At 35.8% G+C, this 26,829-nt stretch overlaps 1 protein-coding gene across 1 annotated transcript in view; it reads right to left on the bottom strand.

Annotated features, from left to right (window-relative positions):
• The window catches only part of TENM4 (teneurin transmembrane protein 4), a 1,366,951-nt gene that overhangs the window by 1,204,659 nt on the left and 135,463 nt on the right, over positions 1-26,829 (bottom strand). Inside the window, exon 2 of the mRNA XM_048294397.1 lies at positions 14,464-14,551. The gene's annotated coding sequence lies outside the window, so the exon portion shown is untranslated. The remainder of the gene's footprint in view (positions 1-14,463; positions 14,552-26,829) is intronic.

Raw genomic sequence — 26,829 nt, forward strand, 5'->3', positions numbered from 1 at the left:
TTGAAATGGCAGCGTTTCAAAATGCACAAGGAATCATTACTCTCAGGGGCCAGTCCTATCTTCTCCAGGATGTGTTTATTTGTGTGAGCTTTTGTTTCATGAGTGACAGAGCTGTGGGTTTGTCTCTTATTCTTCTAGTCTCTCAAGAAAGTGATATTTACACACACTAATTGGCAAAACCACAGAAGTAAAATTATGTCAATTAATGTTCTTACGCAGTCTCACTTTTGAACTCTGTTCTGACAATTTGCCATGGTTAAAGAAAATGAAAGAATTTTTTTCAAGTAACATATCAAGACAAGGGTATTATAACTTAACTATTATGTATTGCACACGTTGTACAACTCTGCAACCCTATCTTTGTGAACTAGAAAGTTCACGGATGCAAAATACAATATCCTTCTAAGGTTTCCTTACAGAGTCTATATGTTCCACATGGATCAGGTGAAAAACTACCATTCATGCAAAGACACAAAACCTCCCCCCAAAAAGTCCCTAAGTATGACTCCAGAAAACTAAATTAATTGAACAATCATAATAAAAATCCAGGCCTTTGTTAAGATTACTTAAAATGTTCAGACACCAACATCACACTACATTTATCTAATGTACAGTGATAAACCTTATCCCTGCCATTCTATCAATATTCAGAATAGCCATGAAATCCTGGAGAAAGGAAAAGGTATTTCTAACAGTGATAAATTTTTATTAAAATACTCGTTTCTTACATTTGTGTGTAAAAACAAAAATAAATCAGAAGATATGAAATAAAATCTAGACAAATTTACTCTCTTTTCATGAAGCGTGATAACTTGCTGGACAAGCTATTATGCAGACAGAAAAAATTACTAAATATACATAGAATGCCACACTATACATCAAACCATAGGTATTTCCACTCAGTCTTAGAAAAATGGTTTTAAAACAGAGGAATCACCCATTTTGGAGAAATATATATAACATAAGGTATTATCATATATAATATAATATAGATGGGATTTTAGTTCACCATGGGATTTTGGATTTATATTTAAAATAAGAACGCTGGAATAGAAATGCACCTGCATGTGTATTGTCATTTTACATGTTTCTGTTTGTGTTATATGTATACCTTTCTGTGTGGGCTTTGTTGTTCTAATACCTTTTTTTTTTTTTTTTTTTAATTCCTGTCAATTTATTCATTAATTTATTCTTACGGTGTTTCATCTCATAAGTGTCAAAATCACATTGGAAAGAATTTCATCTCCAAGCTGCTACCAATTATTTTATTTTACTACAAATATATGACAGGAAAAACTGTTTACTAGTAATTAAAATAGGAAAAGTTTTCATTAAGTTTGAGAAGTTTATCATGAACTAATCAGATGTTAACTAGAAAAAAAGAAAAAACAACAAACAACTTGTTTCTTTGTACCTAAAGTGTACAAGTACAACCTGTTAAGAATAAGTAATAATTTTCAGTCTTTTGGGTCACCTTCTGTGCTGTATCTCCTGGTACATTCTGCTAGGAGGGAGATAAAAGGAAGTCAAAGAATCAAAGTGTAGTCTAGGTAGAAGGAGACCTTGGAGGTTACTTTGCCCAATATCTCCACTGTACTGAAAATCTCCAAACTGGATGTACTTTGTGAGATGTCCTCTCACAGGTCTGAGCAGTGGGACATAGACGTTTCCCCTGATGGATTTGCTGTTATTAATGCAGCCCGTGGTTCTATTGGCCTTCCCTGTTATGGCAGCACACTGAGGGCTGGTGGATTCCCCACTGCAAGTGCCTGGTTCTCCTCTACAAAGATGTCTTTTCCCCAGTCAGTCCCTCACTTGTATGGGTGTATGGCAGATGTGTGACTCTGCATTCACCTCTGCTGAATTTCGTGAGGTTCTGGCCAACCTGTAGAGGCTCCATTGGATGACAGACCTCCAGCACGTTGCTTGCTCCTTCCAGCGTGGTGCAGGCTTTTGTATGGTTCAGGTTGTTAAAAAAAGACAGAATAAACTGACATGCAGAACCTTCGTGGCCACAAAAGCACATCTACCAAAGAGAGCCACAGTCCATATCCAGAGCACCTGAGGCTTGCTCATGCTCTATGGCATTAAAAGGGTATGAAGCCACCAAGCACACAGTGGAGCACACTGTTAAGTGTAGTTATTACAGGAAAAAAAAATATTAGGAAGAGAGGAGGATAGAAAGAGACAAGTGAAGAAGTATGCCTCACATTCAGAATGTCTGAGTACATTGCTTTTGGGGAAGGTCAACACGTTTTGCTTTGTTGTTTTTTTTTTAAACAAAACAACTCACAAGTGATACACTAAGAAATGGAGTACAGATGACTCTGCAGTGAGAATAATGCCAAAAACCACAGAAAATCACAAGAAGGAAAAAATCTTGAAGAAGGAGAAAATCCTGAAAGCCACACTAAACCTGATGTCATAAACCAGAGGTGAGATCCATACAAATAAATTGCTGAAAACAGAGAAGGCTTTCAGTATATGATTAAGAGCAGTATTGTAAAGCCCTGGTAGCATGGCAGTATGGGTTTAGAGGACAGAACTTTTTGACTCATGCTGGAAGTACTCCATTGGATTGAAGAAGTTAGCAGTCTAGAATCTAGTAGCTTTTCTTTAGACTTTTTCTAATGTCAGAGAGAGCACGAAAAGCCTCCAGATAATGACTGGAAAGTTACCCTCTACGTGGCAAGTCAAGGGAGACTACACTCCTAACAAGAATCTCTTTGTCAAATTAGTCCTGGGATCATATAACTCACTAGAAGGTGCTCTGCCCATGGCAGGATAGTTGGAACTAGATGATCTCTAAGGTCCCTTCCACTCCAAACCATTCTTTGGTTTTATGAAACACCTATATCCCCTTTTCAAAATTATTCAAGTATTCCCACTAATGGCCTCCTATGTGGGTTCATGACCTAAAGGTGAAGTACACTTTCTTTATAACTGCTTTAAAAGAACTGAATTTTAAAACTGACTCCACGCAGAAGTCACAGACACAATACCTGTGCAGTTTTGACCAACATAAAAGATATAGGACATAGCATCTCCATGCTCCTTCTGAAATCCTGTTATGAAAAGTTTCTGTATTTTAATAGTAATTTCTGCTTTATTTAAAAGTAAGGAGCAGTGGGATTTATAAGATTAGGCAATCAAGGTTTTAAGTAGTGTTTAGATATTATTATTTTTTAGTCTAGGTAACATTTGTGAAATTAAATTTTTAATAACCTTTCAGAGATTTAGCCTTAGGGAAATAATTTCCTTAGCAGTAGTTCAAAGGTTTAATGTCACAGTAAAGGCTTTGAAACATGATATGATCCCTTTCATTCTAGAAAGTTATCTTATAAAAAAAGAAAACAAACAAAGTAAAAATGTTTATGAGGAAAAGTTATGCAGTCCAGCTCCAAAACAAGACAGGAGGATGAGGAAAAAAACTCTGCTATCAAAATGCTTTTATAAGATTTCATCCTGTGTTTTCTAAACACAGTAGCAGTTCCAAAATCTTCAAAATCAGGCTTCCAAGATTTATATTTTGAACATGTGAGAGGGGGCAATAACTCTGAAGTTCTTCTCCAAGTGAAAGCTAGACAAATGTTTGACACTGGGGACATTCTTCCTTGTCTCCACTCCACAGCTGATGTCTAGCCCAGATCTATTGTAGTGGAAAAGGAATATGGAAATAAACTTATTGATGAGATACAGAAGGGCTTTTAAAAGGTTATATCGCATCCACAGTGTTTGTCTGAACCTAAGACTTTGCCTAATACAATTTTTTTTCAGAGATTTCTTATTTAATCAAATTTTAGCAGATGTACACTTAACAATAGTCAGTCTGGGTTTCAAATGCTGCCTTTATGTATTTATCAGGATAAGGTCACTGCCATTTATGAAAGTAGGAAAGTTTCTTCTAATGTCAGAGAGAGCAGAAACCGTTTTTCCAGAAAGTTGCTGAACCACTTGGATTGAAAATGTCTTCAGTATGGGGGGAGTCTACAATGGAGTATTCTACTCTACAATGGAGTATTCATTCTTTGTCAATTATTGATGTCCTATCCCCCCAAAAGAGAAAAATAGTTCCACTAATTAAAGTTTGCTCATGTCGTAAATAAATGAAAACAGACTTTTAAAAGATTTATCTGGCAATTCCTTTAATAGCTTTCAGCTGACCTATAAACATTTAAACAGTCCATTCCAGAGCTGATCTGCATTCCTGAATGGCACGAAATAGACTTCAGCTATCATGATACTACTCACATTATTGTGAATAGATTGGATGATAGCATATTGTAAAAAATAATAACAATGATATAAAATGATAATAGGAAAAAAAGGCATCCGCCTATTTCAGGCAGAGTTGAGTGCTGAAATATGAAATCTATGCTCATCAAGAAACCAGAAAACACGAATTATCCTACATGTTTTCCTGTATAGACTATTACATAATTTTAGCAGTAATTCTGTCAAAAACTTAGATACAATGGAGATTTCACAGCATTTATGGCAGTGGCAGTGGGCATACTCCAAAAGCCAGTATATTGCTACTTACTTTCAGGGATTATGTATAGTCTCTTTTCTTCTATTCACTTTCTAAATTGTGAATATCTGACTGCAATATGGATTATCCACAAATCTGTTTTTACAAGAGCAGCAGGAATGGCTGAAAAACAAGTGTAATTTCTGTAGAGACTGCCACCTGTCTTCTTCACTTGAACTGCTAGGAAAAGTTATGTAAATAAAGCTAAATAAATTAAAGTTTTCAATGCTTATTTGGAGCTAAATCCAGTAGACAAACACATAGCTAAATATGAAAAGAGTCCAAGGAAAAAGAAAAGAAATCAGATTGATCAGTTGGATTCATAGTGTTCCCTAAAAAACATTGCATAACCAAAGATTAACAAAAATAATGCTAAAAAATATATTAATAGCAAGCTAGTGCATTGTGTAATATTGAAAATACTATTATATTTTGCTATTTACTGTTTAAAGTTTTCTAAGTCAAACAGAATTTTATTTCAGTTGAGTTGGGGTACTCCATCATCAAACCCAAGGTATAAATAATAAACTTGGCCAAATGGGAATAAACAGGCAGAATCTTCAAACAAACCAATAAAATTCCACTTTTCCTTCATGCTGGATGACATACCATCCAAGAAAGAGTAAAAAGATTTGAAATTTGTTTTCCATATTTTAATTTCTTGATATTTCTTTACAAAACATTTTGATGCTTTTTGGTTTTGCTTTTTTGTTGGTGGGGTGTTTTTTTCCTAATCCCTGGACGTCAAATAACCAAGGCAAGGAAGAATAAGAGAGAGAAAAAAGGAGAGCACAAAACCAAGGGAGGTGAAGACAAACCAATTTCATCTCGTTTGAAATTAGAAGTAATGGTACGTGTTTCTGTTCATAAATTGAAAACTTTCTGTTTCAATTCCATATTATTTCTGTGGAAAAATTTTTTCCATAGAAAAGCAAGGCTGACAATTTCTCCTGTTCTTTCTGAAAAAGTTATTAGACATGCTAGAAAAAATGCAAGATTTCAACTTCTCTTTTCTTTCAGCATAATTATTCCTATGACAATTAAGAAAAAAAAAAAAAAAGAGAAAGAGAGAGAGAGAAAATCAAAGCAAATTACATATTTGGTTTTCTAGCAAAACAAAAGTGAAAATAGATTTTCAATGCAAACTTTTCTTGATGGAATATTATCAATAATTTTTTCAGCTTTCTATTAGAGAAAGCTTTTTTCATCCTGTTTACCCTCCTGGGTCTCTTCCAGATGGAAACAAGTGGGACAATCAATAAATGAAGCTGCTCAGCATGGTTGCCAGATTTTACATATTAAAATCTAGGCCCGGGGAGGGCAATCATGCGTGCACATATAAGTGCGCATGCAAAAGTAGGTCCAATGTCTCAGATGTAATGCAGGCCAGCTAGTGTTGTTTTATGCCTGAACATTACCCAGCACACCTGGCATCAGATCTAATGTATATTTGTGATTTATCCACAAGTTTGCTAAAGCCACTTTTGTGGTTGACATCACTCAGCCTCCCGTATAGACATAAATTAACTTTCTGTGATTGCAACTAGTTGCTGTAAAAAAATTGGGGGAGAAGAATTTATATAGGCAAAGCACAGCAAGTATGGGATTTGACTGTATAAAACAGGATAGTCAGATCACATTAAGAGTTTGGCAGCTCTTCCATTCATCTTTCTGCTAGTAAGCCTCATCTGATATGGAGGCCATAAGCAACTGATTAAGAGCTTGCTTTCTCATACCAATCTTCCACTAAAAATATCTGTGAGGTTCTATTTTATGTAAAAGGAGACATTACAAGATATCTCGTGTAAGTGAATGACACTCATATGAGTTTTGGAGCAGGAAAAAGCCCAACACCTGAAGACAAGCCAAATTATGATCTCAGAGGACTCTATGTCAAGCTTAATGGCTTCTCTGGAATAACCTCAAGTTTATGTGAGTCACATAGATCAGAATTTCATATTAACTCTGACATTCTTCAGCACAAAATCATGCAAGAAGAAAAAGAAAAGTATTTATTTTGATCAACCCACACACAAACATACACTATATTATTATTTTAGAAGCCCATCTCAGCTTTGCATCCTGTTTTGAAAAGACATAGGGGAGGATGGTTTGGATAATTTGCTCCAGTATCAAATGGCTTGAGCGTGCAAAACAAAATGGGATAGATGCACTTCTTCCTAAAACCCTTTCATTCTGTTTCACATGACTATGTTTAAAGAATGAAGTAAATAAACAGCTAAAGAAGTGTTTTGACTCAGTAATATTAAACAAATTCAATTATTTCACCTACTATATTTTGGGTAGAGCAACAAAAACAAGAACGTAAAACAGACACGCCTCACCAAGGCTATGACATGTAGTCACTCAGCATCCTGCTATTAGTCATTCTCACTACAAGTAATCTACGAGCACAGATTGCAATAATGGTGTTTTTTTCCCCAGCACAGATGTTCATGTTTCTCTGATCATTTTACAAAAGGGTAAGATGGTCTGCAAAGGTCAGGTCTATCTCTTTTTCTAGCACGAATACTGTGATGCTTTGACCATTCAGCACAGAATTTAGACTGTCACCAGATTTAAAGACAAGTATGTGTATTTGCTCCTCCACTGCTGCATGATAATAGCTTTCACTATACCCAGGATCACAGCATGGTCACCATTTCATCACCTCATTATTTTCTAAGGCATTTGAAGAAATACTTCAAGCTCAGAATGATGCTGCCTGAAACTGTCTCACTCCTCCAAGGTTAGATGGCAATTTAAACAATATAATATGAGTGTTGTGTATTGAAAAGAAAGCTAAAACAGTGGTTAGAAGGAGAAGTCAGCAGAGGGCTTTGTGAGGTCTCTTAGATTTCCTTGTGTCTTGGTGGCTGACTGCAAGGAATGTAGATCTGATGGAAAAAAATTAGCTATGGTTTTAACAGTAAGAGATTCCAAAATATGTCCCTGCACTTTGGCCCTGTATCACTTAAGGAACTAAATGGATTTTTCTGAATTTTCAGAGCAAAGAGGAGTAATATTGTTCTTTTTTCCAGTAAAAACACAGAATCACAGAAACCTAGAATGCTTTGGTTTGGAAGGGACCTTAAAGACCATCTAGTTTTAGCCTCTTTGCCATGGGCAGGGATACCTTCCACTAGACCAGGTTGCTCAGGGTCCCATTCAGCCTGGCCTTGAACACATCCATTAGCAGACATTATTTCCATTTCCCACTGTGACATGGTACCTCAACAGTGTCCTTCATCCTCCCTCATTGCTTAGAACCTTGAATTCAGATATTCTGCACTGGAAATCTGTGTCCCTGGAGATTTGTATTCAGAATCATCATAAACTATCAATGGGCTTCTTTCATATTATTTCCCTGGCCCCATGTAAACTCTGTGAGGTAGAAGGCAAATGTGAATCCACTTCTATATTTTTCTTGATCCCCCTATTTCTCCCCCCATATCTCCTTTGGACTTTTAAGAATGAAGATGATAAGCATCAGATTCCCTCTTTAACATCTTAGACCTAAGAATGCAAAGGAAAAATTAGGAAACTATGGTAATGCCACATGTTCAGTACTGCTCTGCAATGCAACACATCTCTCTCAATATAAAATAAAGCTAGTCCTCATTAATTGAAAAAACCCCATGTAATTCATTTCCATGGAGGAAGAAAGGATTAAAGAAACAACGTGACCACAACTTTAACTGAGATATGGAAAACCCACAGAGCAAAACCAAAAAAAAACCCAAGAAACAGAAAAAAAACCCAAAAATCTCCAGTGTAACAGATTTATTTTTTCCCATAGCGGCAGAGGAGATTATATCTGCTGGAAAAAGATGCAGTTTCAGCTTTACTTCAGTTACTGTAGCCTCGTCTTTGACAAATTCAAGAAAGATAAACCAAGTGGTGACACTGTAAGGTGGAAATTATAGAGCATAAAAAACAGCGATGACATTGAAATTAATATTGTTCATGACTTGCATCAGAGTAGTGAAAGTGTAAAAAAATATTACAGTTAGTCTAGTGCCTTACATTTTTCTCCCTTTGGGACTTCTTCATCACCAGTCACAGTGCAGTGACTTTGTATGAGAATTTTCAGTAGAATGGTAGAGTCAAAGGGTAGAGTGCTCAAATGTAATTATAAGTCAGTTACATATGCTTGCATTCACCCAGCTTGCTTCATCGATGTTCACGTTAATTTTGTTCAAATTAATTTTATTCACAATGCAGCTTCCTTATTCTCTTTTTTTACCTACTTGAAAAGAGCAGAAGTATTCCTGATATATGAGTCACTATTATGTACTGTCAGATCTCAAAAGATAAAAAATAAGGGGAAAAAAAATCATCCAGTGTTGCCACTCTTCAGCACTGGGTTGATTCCAGACCTCCCAATTAACATCATTGTCATTTAAATAAATGTCAACTTTTACAAAGGTTTTTTTTTTTACTTATTAGCCTTTTGCTCATCTCAATATTCATTAATAAATTATTGTATAAAGTGTGATGGTCGCATAAGAGAGTATGTGGGAAAGCATAACAGCAACACAAAAATTATTTAAACAATTAAGCTGCAGGAAATTGGACATTAATCTCCTTCACAAATATTGTGTATAATAGCATGGATTTCTCTAGCAACTTGCATCTGATTTAAAGTAATCAGCTTCATCTGTTGTCTTAGAAGTGTCAAACATCCATTGGTCCAACTGCAAAAATCCCTTTCTAGAAATAAAAGACATCCCAAATTCCAAGTCATGACTGTGTAAGTCTTAGCCAGGGCAGCTAGTCCTTTTCAAACACACGTCTATATTGCTCCCTTTGCTTTGATTTCACCTAGCTTCTTTCTGTGCTATTCCAGCTCCTTATTTTCAATCCGAATTTTCATTATAACTCTAACTCTGGTAATTTATTTAGTGATTGAAGTAATTCAGCCTTACTATATTGAACATAATTGCTAAATCAAAGACTCTTCTCCCGAGGGAACATCTCTTAATACTAGGGCTGCTTGCCCTTCTGGATAATATGGATGCTGTGACTGCAAGGCATCTTCTTTACTATCATTTTGTTAAACTGTGGTGATGATGACAAAGAAACCTGGGCCTTTAGTTTGAATTCCTGTGTTATAACTTTGAATATTACAGATGATATTTGACAGTTACAAACAAAGTTAAAAGTAAGAATATATTAGGGTAAACCCAGAAGGCTAATCAGGAGCTGAGCCAATCTATTTCTTTTTTAATAGATTAATCTTTAATTTGACAAAGCATTTTGTTTTAACACATTTAATTGGTATTAAAAGAGTTTGACTGCATCAGCATATAGTGCACAAATTACACTAATTAGTTTTCTTTCATTTACAACTAATAAAATCTTTCCCATCCTAGATATAAGAAACTAGTTGGAAGTCTAGACACTGCATTTTGTAATGGAATTTTAATTATTAGTACGGCTAAATGCTCCTCTCTGTCCTAGAACACAGAAACACAATATTTTTTTAGTCTCAAATCCAAGCTTCTGGTTGTAGTTCCACCTCTTTTTTGTCAGTGGCCATAGGGAATGACTGCAGTCCTCAGGAGTAAATTGACAAGTCCAATGTAAATGACTAAAAGCAAAAGATTATCAATACCAATCTTCTGAGATTTCACAGCACCTGGGATATTACTTCCAGCATGGGTCCTACTTCCAAGAAAAATCTGTTTATCGCAATCCTTCTACCAAGGAAAGCACCAAAATACCGCTTAAGAAGATGCCACTCACTGTGAGAACACAAATTATCCAGGAACGGTTGGCTTCTGCAGAAATAGTAAGTAGTAAAGTTTTTAATGAGGCAAATTGCCATTTTGCTTGCATTAGTCTTTCAGGATCCACCTTCTTTTCCAGATTTGTGTACCATGATCATAGTGACTAACCAGTAGTTGGGAGTGCAGGCACAACCGTGAGCACATTACTACACAGAGGAAAGGAGCATGGAAGGATGACACCACATCTGTAATTACCCAGAGTTCTCTCCATATTAGGAACAACATGATGCCAAGACAGAGAGTTATCGCTGTACTGGCACAGCTGAAGATAAAGAGGAGAGCGCTGGGGTTTGTTTGTGACATCCTGTTTAAGATGGACATATGATGTGATAAAGTTAAAAGTGCCTTTTCTGACATATTTTAATTCATAAATTCACTCACAGTTGGAGTAATTTTCTATGTTTTCTCAAGGCAAATTTCATAGTACTGTCCTAGATCACATTAGGAAAAACATTTCTTCTTCTTCGTGAAGTTTTCTAGTTAGAAATAGGTTCTTTGACTGCAGATAAAAGTTTTGAAGTACTAAATGCTGAAGAGGTACTGATCAATGGCTTCATTAGGAATGACTAGCTTCTCTGACTGTCAAAATGTCAAGTTATTTGCATTAAAGAAGCAAATACATTTCTGCTTGCCGTGTCTTTAGCAGAGACATGAACTAATTTGAAAATGTACACTTCCTTTGCACATCTTACTTGTTAATGTTTCGGGTTCATTTCAGGTACTTATCCTGTTGCTCATTTTTCATATTTGAGATGGAATGGAGTCAAGTGACTCATTCATGTCTAGTTTTAGAGTTTTTTTCTTTTTCATGTGAAAAGTAAAGAGAGAGAATTTCTGAATACATAGAAGAGCATTAGACTTTCTAAACTCTAATTTCACAACTAAGTGGGTACTAGAACGCAATTAATTTTACATTTTAAAGTAATTCTGGTGAATTTAAATGATATCTTTCAGAAAAAAATCTGCAAAATTTGCAAAACATGTTTTAATATTTATTTCAGAAAAAAACCCCACAACCAACAAACACAAAACCAGAAAAAAAATAGATAACAATTTACTTCTTCCTTCCCTTTGAAGAGATTTCTAATTTAAAATTGACCTTATTTGGAGTGGTTAAGATCAAATAGCATCCATAGGTAACTTCCAACTAAATCTATTCAGATTATATGATTTACATGCTCTACGCCTGAATTTTTCCACCAAACATATCAACCTAAGTAATTTATGAATAAGAACCAACCTTAATTAACTGATACAATACACCAAATATTTGAATCAATTAAAAAATAAACTTACAGCGCACAATGTGATACCAGAAGTATATTCAAGAGCCTGACATAATGGCCTGAAGGTCATTAAAATACTGGTGCAATATTTGTCTGATTTAAAAGATGAAGAATCATTTTGATACTTTTATAGGAATAGTCAAAAGTAATAGTTTAAAAAGAAAATCACACTGTTGGTTAGATCTCTTTACATCATGTTTACCATGTTGATCTAAATCTTGGAAGATAGTTGTACTTTTCTCTTTCAGCATACTTCTACATTTTCAGAAAAAACCCCAGGTGAATTCCAAAGTCTATGCTCTAGCTCAGAGAGATAATTTGGAACAATCTTAAAGAAAGCCAACTGGAAACTGAATGTGTCCTCATTCCCAAATTAGTCATACTGGAAAACATTGGAATGCTGCATTTCCACCCCACTATTTTGTTGGTGTTTCTTCTCATGGACAAATGCTGCTACCAAGAACCTGACTTCACATAGCAGAGAAAGCGTTGAGAATAAACACAGAACACTTAACCTGATCTCTGAAGAATGAGCAAATAAAATTCTGTTTAAAAGAATGAAAAAAATCATCAACAAAGGTCAAAATCTCAGCAACACCTCCAGGGCTCAAACACTCAGTTTCCCAGCCGCTAATGTTGCAGTTTTGAGCAAACAGATTATGCTGCATGGTTTGTGAGATGTCAGTCACTTCTGATAAGGTTTCCTCTCCAAAGACCAGAGCATAAAGTCTACAGCCAAAGAAAGGCAAATATTGCCAAATATCTCCTACAAAATTCTTCTGGAAGCAACAGGTCCTTGATCCCTCAAGGTCTGCTGCTGGCAATGCTTCATTTGCTCAGGGAAATATATAGGATAAGACTGCAGCACTCTGTATTATGCTGGAATGCATTCCATGCACAAGATAACAGCCTCCTTCCTAAAGGTACTGATATGTCAGGTCTGAAACTGCAGTTATAAGCTTCTAGACTTTGCCACATTCTATAGTCAGTATTTGCAATGCCAAAGTCATCATTGCAAATCAAATACTCTGTGTTCAGACATGTGATATTTGTTTGCGTGGTTGATGCACGGAAATCAGCATAAAGATAAAACACCAACAAACAAAGGCATGAGGAGATGGTCATACAGGTTTGCTTTAGCTCCAGGAGGCTTAAGAGCCCTGAGTTTAATTGTAGTCAATTGAGAAAAATCAACATCTCCAAAGGTCAATGTTCAAAATTAGGCTCCTGCTCTGAAGCGTGCCCCATTTCACATAGGAATCTCCCTCCACCCACTAACTAGAGCAGAACTCATAGGAATATGACCTTATTTTGGGGTATATCACTGAAAGAGGTTATTCAGTTCAGAAGTTAATAAACATACATTTGCAATAACTGCGCAGGCAGTCATTAAAGAGTTATTGATATCCTGTATTAGAGTTGCATGACAAGGTTTTGGTACCAGGGGTCTACAGGAGTGGCTTCTGTTGTCAGACAGAGCCAATGCCAGCTGGCAGAGGACAGACAAACACTGGCCATTACCTTACTCTGATTTGATTGGAAATAAATTAATATGAGGAGAGAGTGATAGAGTGGATTTGGTGAATACCTGGTGTCCAGCCAAGGCAAGCCCACCACATACACAAAAGCAACACTGAGGCTGACAATATTTCTTCATGCCCCAGCAGACAATGAAGGCATCAGGAAGTTGAATGTAGGATAAACTATTCTGCTAGGTACAGCAACAACATACCTGTAGCTATGTGGTACTATGAACAATTAGGATCCCAACCAGGCAGTGGACAGGAGAGTGAGAACAGTATGCAGTTACACATCTTACCTTAGTGTATGGGATGCCTTTCATACTGTTTTCCTAAGTGTGGTTGATTTGTCACTACAGCTTTTCTCCCACTGTACTCTCCTAACCCTTCTGATAGCAGCTTTACATGCTAACAAACTTGCCCTGTTCCCAGTTTTGGATTTTAGTGCTATGTCCATTATTTTTAGATGCCATCTCTACTGCTCAAAGATGTGTAGCAATGCTGTCAGTCAATTAGGTCACATTTTGATCAGATAAATGATTTTTTGTCTGTTACATTGTGGAATAAGTTAAAGTCTCCCTGCAGTCAAATCATATGAAATGTTCCTTTTAACTTTTCATATAGTATCTCTGAAGGGTCTTGAAATGCAGAACAAGATCAGAGTATGACAATTGTAGATTAAATGTATCTCTTTGGATTTACATTTAGTGTTTTTCTTCTCTCCTCTGCAACAATCAATTAAGAAGAACTTATCTGACTGTGGACGATATAAGAGGTATTTTCTAGGAGGAAGAGTGTAGAAGTTTATTAGTGACCCAAACAGCATTTAAGATGTAGAAACATAATACTTGAGAATTTAAAAGTAGAACCTTATTTGTGTCTTTAAATCTCTAAGTGTCACTCCTACTGCTGATTTTAGAACAAAAGAAGACAATCACTTCATTGGTACCTTTCCAAAATTTCTGTGCAACAGCAGAAGAGAATTTATTATAAAATCCTTGAGAAAAGTGAAAGGAGATATGTTGATAACCATTTCAGTAAGAAATATAAAAGGGACGTCAACTCAAGGTGGATTAGAGATAACAACCCAAAAATTCTTAAAAATCATTTGGTAAAAGTTATAAAACCTGATATTTTTGTTTAATTAAAGTGGTTTTTTTTAAAGCTAATAAAAAATAAAAATAGCTTTATCCTAAAAATAAAAGTGAAAACAAATGGGAGTCTTAATGAATTTTATATTCTGTGCCTCAGAAGTTAGAATAGTTTTGTGATCCCAGTCTAGGTACAGCTGTACATTTCATCAAGAAAGGTTTGAAAAGAAAAGAAGAGCTTACCTACGTCACCAGTTTCTGGTACTTCATCAATCACGTCTTCACTTCAGAATCATCAGTAGATTAATGTTATCTGGAGGACTACAGTGTCCTGTAATGACAAGTTATAAATCATATGAAAAAGGAATCTATCGTGTTCAGAAAATAATAGCATAGAATAGCCCAACTGGAACCCAGAACATTGTGTTCATCTGCCATTTCTACACAGGTATCTACAAGGAATATATTACTCTTGTATGATGCATCTCTATAACTAAGAAGTGGAGACAAAATTTACATTTTAATATGGGTAAAATATTAATATCAAGTTTTAAGCTTGACATTAAATTACTGTTATTATTTTTGCTTACAGGACCTAAAGGAAGAGGAGTAATTCAATTAACACATTATAATATCCCTAATTATCTAAAACATTTTTGTACATGTCATGTCATGTCATAATTTTGAGGTGGAACATTCTGAACTCTTATCATCACTTTAATATAAATGAAATTTCTTCTCCTGCATTGATAATCTATGCAGATGGTTTCTCACTCTTATATCAGGATACACTTATATATAAGTAGCACGGGACTGGATTAAAAAACCCCTAATAATCCAATTTAATTACTTTAAAAGAAAATAGGATGACCCTGGAAAGAAACAACAAAAGGGAATAGAGCTCTGCAATGGTTAAACTGATATAGGGGACTCATGTTCTCCTCTCTTTAATTCACATGTGAGACTTCAACATTGGTCATGAACATGTTTTCCAACAGTGGGTTGATCATTCTGGGCTGAAATTCATCAGTTCATTTGTCTGTCTGTTACACATGTATGTGGAAATTCAGTTCTGAATTTCGGAAGTTCAGTTCTGACTAAAGAAACTTTCCAGGAGAATTGACATATTTCATTAGAAGATTTAGTTTTTGATTTTCTTAAAGAGGAAAATTGTCATAAAATTAGTAACCAGAATTAAGAATGAATCTACTGGTCACAAACCACTAAGCATTCTAATTAGACTTCAAATCACTGTAATTAAGATTTGCTAAGAACTTTGCATTCATGACAAATGTAAGCAAAGAATTTATTTTTGGATTTTTTAGAAAAGTCATGGGGATAGGGACACTCCCTATGTTTTGATGAATGATGATTAACATTGTCAAATTTCCACAGCCTTCAATATATCATTGTCTACCTAGGAGTGTTTAATGTTCTTGGAATAATTCTGCAAGCCCAGAATTGCAGAGTCACAGAACACTTTAGGTTGGAGGGGACCTCTGGAGGTCATCAAGTCCAGTTTCAGATCAGGTTCCACCTTGAAATTCTTTCCAGCCCAGTTTCTTCTTCAGTACACCACTCTACAAATTTCATGAATTATTCATTTATGTTGTGCATACAATTGCACCACAGAACACACACACTATTTTACTAATTTAGGATTAGTATCATAGCATCATAGGATTAAGAGAAAAATGAGATCAGGTACTGAAGCATATACCAGAATATTAGAGACCAAGGAGCAGAATTGTTTTAACCTTTATAAACTGAATCATCACTATCTTGGGACTGATGAAGCAATACCCAAGTTCAATTAAAATTTCACAAATGAGACTTCTTTTTCAAAATAAAGTATATTTTCCCCATATTTCCACCAAGTATTTCACATCATTTGTTGGCTTTCTGTTTTCTTGTCTATACCTGCCTCTTGCTTTTTACTGTACAGAGATCCTATGGCTGCTATGCCTCCATATATCTTCAGCACCTTCAATATAAATCTTCAGTTAGAGAGGATAAACTCGGGCCTTATGTCTTCATGAACACTTGTATTCCTTACCTTATGGGCTAATAAAGCTGGATATATTTCATATAAGTAATGTTTCCTTTTTTTTCTTCCATGCTCTTTTACCATTGTAGAGTACTGGAATAGTTCCCAACTAAGGAGATTAGTTTTGCAGTGGTTTTTTTATATATTATGTAACAGCCAGTTTCTAAATATGTGTGGGTTTTGTCACCTAACAGATTAAGTCAGCATACTCTTTGAAAAAAAAAAAATTAAATATAAATATAAAAATATCAACTTCCAGAAGAAACATTGGACTATTTTAATTAGCAGATGTAAAGTGAACTTGGGCCAGACCAGAGAGTGGAATCTACATGTTGTACTGTTTCCCACTAAGTAAAGAGGACATGCACAAAAAAAACCCCTCGAAAAATTGTTTTGTACTATTCTAGAAATTATGTCCGCTGCCTCTTCTGCAGTGTTCTGACAGTTTTGAAAGAAGCTTATTTTCTTTCTTTCCATAATCATTGAAATAACTCTAAGCAAACTGCTGTGCATCGTATCACTGACTTTAGTAATTTGCAGGCACTTACAATGACTAAAAACAGTGCCACACACAGAGAAGACTGGTGTTGAATTATGCAAGAGCAAGCCACACATTTCAGCCTGAATGAGGAAAGTAAGAGCCATGTTGGATATTAAGAAAACATATCAGGTTCAGAGGTCTGCAATTAATCTTGTCAGTGCATGAAGCCAGTCTAACCTGTTTTGCAGGAACACAACATCTCAGTGCGTTTTCTCTTCTATGAATACACAGCCAGCCATGGACATGTGGGATTTTAATCCATTAATGTGATTGGACATAGTCAAATTCTTGAATATTATACTGCATTCTTAGAGGTATTAAATATTTACATCCATTCTTCATAAATGTTGTACAGAGAACAGACAGATGGAATGAGTTTCCATTAGCTAGCCTACAGTATATGCAGATAATACAGATATTTCTAGACAAGAATTACAACCCACTGCCAGCTGGAGCAGAGAAATTTGGTCTGCAGTTGATCCCAGCATCTCTGATTGATAGATAGAAAAGTCAATCTAGTACCCATAAATACACTTTTAAAACAATATTGTCCTTTTTTATACAACCAGCGAAATATCATAATTGAATACATTTACTTTTAGAACCTGTTAACACTAAGATACATGTAGTGAAATTGACTGAAAGTAAATTAAAATAGATTGGTCTCTTTTATTGACCTTGACAAATGTACAAATGCCATAGATGATGATTATGATGATCCTTATACAAAGAAAAAACTATAGACAAGCATGCTGCAAAGGCCACTTCCATTAGAGGGGCTCTTTCTATTGATTGCATGGAGCCTTCCTTGAGAAGCACAACAGTAGGTATTTTTTAAGGAAATTGATTTTAATGATTAAAAAGACCTTAATTTCCCATTGATGTTTCACAACAGAAGTATTCTGACTGTAAATATAAGAGTCTAGTATAAGTTCCTTAATGGGAACAAATAGATACATTCCCACATTCTTTAACACTTTACAGTCTAATATAAAATAAACTCACAAAAATATGTATAAATTTTACCAGATTATAATGTTTCTTTTCAGGCTTTGCCTTCCTTCTGAAATCAAACACCGTTTTCAAATCTTGAAATAATTGCCAGAGTTCTAACTTTCACAATACATCAGAATAACCTGTGATGATGTTCTAGACATGACTGGAAGGTGGACTGGTTAGTGTTGTGTCATTTTTCAGTGTCTCAGCATGTATAGAGCTGATTATCTTAAGATGCTCATCTTCCCATATGGAAATACCTATAATGCACTTGAGTTTTTATCCATATATGCTTCCAAGGAACCAGTATAAGCATCTATACAGACATTAGAGAACTGTGTAAAGTAGAAAAGTAGTTTTATGTTTTTTGAAATTCGTCACCAAGATGGTAGAATCAAACTTTGCCAGTCCACTAAAATTTAATGAAAAGTTAACATTTGTGACTGATCTTGCTAATAATCATCACCTCTGAACACCTGATAAGTCATTTGAGCCATAATCAGTCTTTTTACGGAGGTCTCCTACGAGGTTCATCCTTCTGGATTTCCAACCATGTAGAACAGATTTCTATTTAAATTTCTCCTCTGCATTCAAAAATACTTTAGTGTGAACAAGATCAGAAACTTATGTTCTCAGGTGCCATTTTCCCCGCTCTGATAGAGATAATAAGTGGAAAAGTGAAAAGATAAGGTAATTACCACTCTTCTAAACTTTTAGAGACAGTTATGAAAGTGTGATTTACTGCCTGTTCCAATTATTAGAGTGAATCTCTGTTGCAAGAAGCTGATGTTTCTTGCATGTACAAATCTTGGATTAATTCCATAATTTTTGGAACCAATGATAAACTTTATCAACAATGATACATTTCTATATTAGGATTAGAACTGTACCTTGAGTTGGTTCTTCTGCTCGCTCCCAATGATTTCAGTGGGAGGCAGTTTCAGTTGCCTTGACACATTGGTCTGGACAGCCAGTCTTGCTCAGTAAAAGAGAAGAAAAGCTAAGGACATGAGCAAAAACTAATTTTGTTTTATAAATCAAATACTTTCTCTTGCATGAACTGGAATAAATGTGTTTTGGACTGAAAAAGGGGAATGGAAAGAAGGAGATGGGACAGTTGAGGAACAACCCAGATCCTTTATTCGAAGATGAATGAAGGGTATAGTAAAGCTTTCGTTCAGCAAATCCCTTCCTTTGCCAGTCACTCCGACCCATAGTAGTGCTCTCAAGTTCAAAAAGGAAAACCTGGATATAGAAAGTTATCCAAGTATTAAAGTGATGTCAAAGACCCTGCATTTATTTGAGATCTAAGCTGCCCAAATGTCATATCAAAAACTCGCTAAGCCTTGAAACCACATTTTTATTTTGTAGGAAAGGAAGAATTTTAATGGCCCAATTTCTTGCTTCCACAAACATGTTTAATAACTTCTGAGTCTTTTAACACAGAAAAATATACTTAATGACCTAAGACAGCAATTTAAACACAGTTTTCAACTCTAGCCTGCTCTGTAATGTTTCTTGGTAACTTAGATGAAGCCTTTTTACCTCATTAATCATTAAATTAATGTATTTTCCTTACAACTTGGAATCTTACTGACCCAATCGATGAGGAATCTAAAAGATGCAGCTGCCTTGCAATGGCAATAAACAGAAGTTCTGAAGTGCAGAGCTAACTAGTTGTTTTAAAGCACAGGCATTTCCAAGCGAGATTGCCTGATCACCTCTGGTGATCAAGGAGCCCAAATAGCTTGGGTGAGTCTTGATTTAAGGAACTGCAGTTCTTTAACCAATGCATGAAGCATACCTTTAGCAGCAGCAAGAGGAAAAGCTAAATATGTGTTTAGTGTAACAATTCAAAGCTAAAGTGTTAAGCAAAATAATTTAATTCCTGAGAAAGAAAATGGTTCTTTGCCTTGTTCTCACTACAGCACAGCTGTTTTTCAGAGAGGTGGATATGAAAGTCATCATATGTAAAACAAGTTTTCAAACAGAATAATTGTAAAATGATATAGCCAGAATTTAGAACTGTACTGGTTTTGCAGAGTGAATCTGTTGCTCTGCTTTTATGCATTTTTATTGAAGTTGAGTAAGCCACAGAAACAAAATCATACAACCAGCTCTTTGGATTCCAATATTTTCACTTGCGTTATAAGTTTTTTCTAGTAAAAAAAGCATCTGGTAAGACAAGAAAATCTCTAATGATAGCATTCTTCACTGTTTTGCCACTTACTCGTGAATGACTGACTGTTTAGTCATGGATTTGCTGAGAAAAGAGGATAAAGGAGAATCCAGAGCTAAGAGAATGTGATTCCTTCATTAGCTTCCAAAGTTCTTGGGAATTTATGTTAGTTAAGAGATACATAAAATTCGGAGCCAGACTTGTATATTCAGCAGTGTTAGTTACTGGACCTACCCTTTTTTTTCCCAGAAATAATTCTTAAACCAAAATGATGATAGGAAAAATGACATAATAAAAAATAAAATTAAATGCTATGCCGTGATGTTTTCTCCTGACAACTGATCTTCCTATTTCCAGCTCTTCATTTAGCAAAACAGGAGATATCATGAAAAAAAAAAGAATCCCCCTAAGTATCAAAAACACAGATAAAAATATCTGAATTTCCTAAACAGTGCTTAATTAGTATATTTCCTTCTCTTATCAGACTTAGGAGTTCCCAGGCCACTGTATACAGTTTTACCTAAGGGATATAAAGTAGCATTTATACTTTAAATGCTATATAATTATACTTTAAACTTATACTATATACTTTAAATACTTAAGCTCCTAAGTACCCTTTGAAATCACAGCTACATTCTGCCAGGCACTGAACAAACACACAGGTGGATCTACTTCCTGATCCAGAAACCGTATACTCCATACAGAAGGAAAAATAAGAGCAATAATAGATACTAGTATGATTATTTCCTTATAGTAGCTCAGCTATGGAATGGGAACAAAAAACATTTGGATCAGATCAGATTATAGGACATACACTCTCCTAAGACTTGCAATAAAGGGCATACACTAGAAAACAGTCTAAAGCAGTGCAGCTGTACACCAGCACTTCCCCACACACAGTCATCCAGCCTTCTGTGTCCCACTGGTTTCCTGAGCCACAGGTGGTGCCTTTGTGCTTAATATTCCTGGGTGAATTCTTTTATTCAATAAATTAATTCAAATGAATTATTTTAAAGACTATGTAACCTTTAGAAATGCATGTTCCTGATACCTGGATGAGTTAGCCAACACTGCTGTAGATATGAGTGTTATATCATCCTGGGATTTAAGTAATTCACAGAGTGTGGAGCAGGACTGACTGCTGGGATCTTATGATTTTTCCTTTCCTTCAAGTGTCTGAATTCCTCATCACTACGTTATGCAAAGCACTTCCTTGGTAGTATTTGATGTGATTATGCAGTCAAGGATCACACTTGTACTACAGCTGCTATTGAACGTTTTAAAGGTTATATTTATTTAAAGAATATCTGGAATACTTCGCAGTCTATACATCTGCCCAACTAATTTAGATTTTGGCAAGTAAGAGTTTGCTGGGATGTTATAGGGATGATTAAGCACCTTAGTACAAATACTACACCACTTTCACTTTCTGTCAAATCACCATGGGCTGTACTTTAAAGAAAATCAGGCAAATGGTTGGATGGTCAACAAAGATGAGACAAAACACTTCTAGATACTTGCAGTTTACCGTGTGCTAGAGTTTATCCATCTGTAGAACAAACCACCTGCCAGCTGAGTAATATGACTGGATAAGCATTGCTAACTACTCTGTAATAACAATAGTACTTCCAAAAAGAGAAGTTGTATACAAGGTATGCACACTGATGGCTTTTGCAGACAAAAAATGTAAATTAAGGCTCATAAGAAAGCAATCTTACCCTGCCAAAATATTTATTCATGGCAGGCATTATCTGCACAATTCAGAAACGCATACACCACTCCATATCACAAACTGCTGACAAGATGTAGAAAAGGCAATAAAACACTAATGTCTATGCACTTTATTTGTTACTCTGCTGAGGTAGAAGTACATGCATACATTCTCAAAACTAGTTAGAGAGCTGATTGTCAGCAATTCATTCCCTAGCATTTCTGCTGCAGATCCTTCATTCACTTAGCCCTAGAGCCATCAGCATTTGAAGGCAAATGTGGAAAAAAATCCTCGCAGCAAGCAATGCAAGAAGACATTACACATGTCCACTGGAGGACTGATACCTGACTGGAAAGATAAACTGGCCTGAAATTTTAAATGACCTTTTGACATTAGGTCATTGTCCCTGTTCTATTACAAATTAGATGTCTATACCAGGCTTTAAAAATCCTTCTAGTTCTTTTTGTTGGGATAATATGTTTGAATGCACTTTAAAACTTGAAGCACATGAACTGTTTCTCTTTGTATTATTAAATTCTGTATCTTAATCCATAAAAGCAGAAGCATTTTTATTTCACATTATTTTTCACAATCTTTCAGTATTAGCAGTGATATTACTGGATATTAGTTGTAATGCAATACTTCAGCAATGTGTAATCAAGGGATATTTTGGAACAGGTAGTGTATTTTGACATTAATAATTTCCTTTTGAGGGAAAGCAACATATACAGACAGAGCAGGAAAAGCACTGCTGTGTTTTTCTGAGACCATTGTTAGTTTCACGGTCCTCTTGGGATGCTATGTCCCATAGCATGGCCTAAGATCCTTGTGCTAGAGTACACAAATATCAAATATTCTTTTAAACAGGCATTTTTGGTACTCAGATTTCATGCAAGTATAAATGGACTGATATTCAGTGATAAACTCATGGCATTTCTATCTCTTTTCAGATTACATTGATACTAAGAAGAACACCTCCCATCTCCATCTACTCTTTCACAGAATCAGAGGATCACAGAATGGACAAAGTCGAAAAGGACTACAGTGGTCCAACCTCCCTGCTCAAGCAGGGCCATGCTTGAGAACATTGCACAGGATTGTGTCTTGATGGTTCTTAAGTTATATTCAGTGAGGGAGACTACACAACCTCTGTGGGCAATCTGTTCCAGTGTTCTACCACCCTCATAGTAAAGGTCTTCCTTGTGTTCAGGTGGAACTTCCTGTGCATCAGTTTCTGCCCATTAGTCTCTTGTCCTAATGCTTGGCATCACCAAGAAGAGCTTGGCTTCATCCTCTTGACACCCTCCCTTCAGTCTCTTCTTGAGGCTGAACAAACCCAGCTCTGTCAGTCTTTTCTTGTAAGAGAGTTGGTCCAGTCCCCTAATCATCTTTGTCACCTTCTTCTGGACCTGCTCCAGGAGTCCCATACCTCTCTTGAGGTGCCCAGAACTGCACACAGCACTTCAGATTTGGCCTCACTGGAACTGAGTAGAGGAGCAGGATCACCACTCTTGACATGCTGAAAATTCACCCCAGGATACCATTGGCCTTCTTGGCCACAAGGACACAGTGCTGGCTCATGGGAAGCTTGTTGTCCACCAGGACCCCCAGGTCCTCCTCTGCAGAGCTGCTTTCCAGCAGGTCAGCCCCCAGGCTGTGCTGCTGTGTCAGTTTATTCTTTCCCAGGTGCAGGAAAAGCACTTTTTGCCTTTGTTAAATTTCAGAAGGTTCCTCTCTGCCCATCTCTCCAACCTGTCAAGGCCCTTCTGACAGCCTGAACAGCCCTGTGGGGTATTGTCCACTCCTCCCAGCTTTGTGCCATCAGCAAATTTCCTGAGGAGACACTCTTTCCTTAGAGTAAGAATGACTGCAGACAGAAATAACGCCTATGATAGTTGTATGGGTAAAAGCTGAATTCTTCCATAGCAGTTTGTATAACAGATGTTGAGGTTTCTCTAGTGACATCAAATCAAACACAGCGCATAGAGGTTGATTTTGATCTGCATTCCCATATCTTTGCTAGATACAGATGCCCTGGGCAAAGAATGAACACTGTTCAACTGCCAAAAGCAGGCACAACATGTTCAATGGAATCTTGAGAAGCATAAGAATAAATAAAAATCCTTGTCCATGCATACAGAAACCTCATTATTTTTATTACAAACCCTGCCCAGTCTTACAGAGAGACTTTGTAACTGTAAATCTCTACCAACGGTTTTGTTTCTAAACCGTTTTGTATATTTTCATTACTAGACTCAAAGTCCCCAGTTAGGATGTTATGTTTTAAAACTATGCTGATGATTTTCCTCAGCTCTCTGAATTCAGTGGTAGAGGGGTAAAGCCTTGATTTCATTGCTATGTTTGTTGCAGGGTAGAGGGTTCCAAGGCACAGAAGGGATACAGCCTATTTCTTTTCCTGCCAGTATTGTACCTTTCCTGCCAAACCATGAGAGCAGGATTAGAGAGCTTCTAGATCTCTCCAGTCAGAGGGAAGGCTCTCTGCATTTTCATTCTGTACATTTCTCTTAGCAGATGCTTGGCTAGCTACATTTTATACTGTGCAGATGAAACCACAACAAATAGGTCTTGAATAGAATTACAAGTTCTGCAGCTCCTCTGGAGGGGTCTTTAGTTTCCAGTAATTTCCATATTTGTTAACTCTACCTCATAATAACAGACTCCTCCAAATATAAAGAGGATTACCCAATATTGATCTGTTGCTTGCCAAACTCTAACTCAGGTCAGACTGGAATATCAGAGTTTTCATTCACCAAAATGGGGGATCTTAAAATGCAATTGCAATGGTACTAGTTTGTTGAAGTAATATTATACTTGCATTAGAGACAGAGCAAGAGTCTGAAAAAATAACACAAAAAACCAGAGTCTTGTATAGCACAAGAACAGAGGGTCAAGGGTTGAAAATTTTTATGCTTAAAATTTTATGCATTTGAGATGCTGGGACAAACCATCTGTTTTTTGCAACTTAAAGAAATTAATATTTAAATGAGATTTTTCAATATAACAGTCTCACACATAATGAACACAAAAGCACCTCAATGAGCATCTCATTTTTTACTTTAGTAGCTTTCTCGTTGAAAAAAATGGAATTTAATTTGCATTGGGAATGGGTGTCATTTGCATTGGGAATGGGTATCATTTGCTTGAGCTGGTGCTGGACTTTATGGATTCTAGGGTGGCTCTTATGTCTAGTCTGAAATCATGTTTTTATACATGCAGTGTTTCCCTCACTGTCTGCAAGAGATGAACAAAATGTGCTTGTGCTCTGAAGTTTGTTTTAACTCAAGGAATGTGTGGGTGAAAATAGGGAATACAAAGAGCCGAAAACTTGCGTAATGAGAAAAGGGTTGGGAGTGAAGGGTGAGAACTAGGACTGCATTCACAGAACATGGTATGCCTGTACAGGGTCTGGGGAAGGTTAGACTTGCTGTGTGCTATCTGAGCCCAAACAGAATTTCCCACAAGGAAAATTTCACCTGTGTCCTCTGTGGGAGGTTCCAAAGTAAGCTATTCCACAAGTGAGGCCTAGGGATCTACAGAAGAAGGAACTATTGTACCTTAAATGCTTCTTTCTAAAACCAGTTGAATGCATGTTATGTTGAAATATGAGTTTGGGAAAAACAAAATAAGCAAACAACAACTACACCAACAAAGTCAAACTGCTAGTTTCCAATTAAAGGTTATAGATTTAAAAAAAAACCAAAAAGCAATGGCTAATATTTATGACAAATGAAAAGACTAAGAAAGATTTCTGAGACTTGAGGCATCTACTTTGCTTTTGCCTTAAAGTTGGGAAAATACAATAGGAGACAACTATTTGGTTCTCCATACACTTTTATGAACAGGTAATATCAAAGCCAAAAAAAGAAAACACAGTGGAAAAGAAGTTTTGAGCCAAAAGGAAGTTTAGCAGAAGGAGAAGTAGTCTGTCTCCTTCACCAGTACAGGAGGACTCTCTGTGCAATGAACTGGGGAAAACAAGGTAGCAACTAATAACTAGCAGGAGTTTCATTTAATTTGGGAAAATAGGAAGATTACCATGAATGTCTCTTCAGCTTTTGCTTGAGGTGTTTTAAAGCAGACAGTGTCGTCATGATGAGAAGCATGGAGAGACATAATTGAACCAGGTAGGAAGAGATGGAGGATTTGCTCCTATGTCTAAAGACACTCTGGGGGCCAACACCAAGAATAATGACAAATCCATTTTGTATTACAGAAAAGCCAATCTCAGTTGAAAGTTAATAGGAAAGAGTGGTCTGGTGAAATCATGATGGCTATGGGTATCTGGGTGTACACACTTGGGGCCTTTTATCTACATACACAAAGCAAACCAACCAACCAACCAACCAACCAACCAATCGCTACAACCCCTCCCCACAACCAACTTAAAAAAAAAAAAACAGCCAAAGGAAAAATAAAAGGAGAAAAGAAGAAAAGAAAAGAAAAGAAAAGAAAAGAAAAGAAAAGAAAAGAAAAGAAAAGAAAAGAAAAGAAAAGAAAAGAAAAGAAAAGAAAAGAAAAGAAAAGAAAAGAAAAAAAAGAGAAAAGAAAAAAAGAAAAGAAAAGAAAAGAAAAGAAAAGAAAAGAAAAGAAAAGAAAAGAAAAGAAAAGAAAAGAAGAAAAAAGAAAAAAGAAAAGAAAAGAAAAGAAAAGAAAAGAAAAGAAAAGAAAAGAAAAGAAAAGAAAAGAAAAGAAAAGAAAAGAAAAGAAAAGAAAAGAAAAAAAAAAGAAAAAAAGAAAAGAAAAGAAAAGAAAGGAAAAGAAAAGAAAAAAGAAAAGAAAAGAAAAGAAAAGAAAAGAAAAGAAAAGAAAAGAAAAGAAAAGAAAAGAAAAGAAAAGAAAAGAAAAGAAAAGAAAAGAAAAGAAAAGAGAAAAGAAAAGAAAAGAAAAAAGAAAAGAAAAGAAAAGAAAAAAGAAAAGAAAAGAAAAGAAAAGAAAAGAAAAGAAAAGAAAAGAAAAGAAAAGAAAAGAAAAGAAAAGAAAAGAAAAGAAAAGAAAAAAAGAAGAAAAAAGAAAAGAAAAGAGGGAGAGGGAGGGAGAGGCTTTGTACTGATCCAACAAAATTCATACCATCAGATTGTTCATATAGTTTCTGAAGCTTTGTCCAAGATGAATAC

The sequence above is a fragment of the Corvus hawaiiensis genome, chromosome 2, assembly GCF_020740725.1.
Source record: "Corvus hawaiiensis isolate bCorHaw1 chromosome 2, bCorHaw1.pri.cur, whole genome shotgun sequence".
Lineage (NCBI taxonomy): Eukaryota > Metazoa > Chordata > Aves > Passeriformes > Corvidae > Corvus > Corvus hawaiiensis.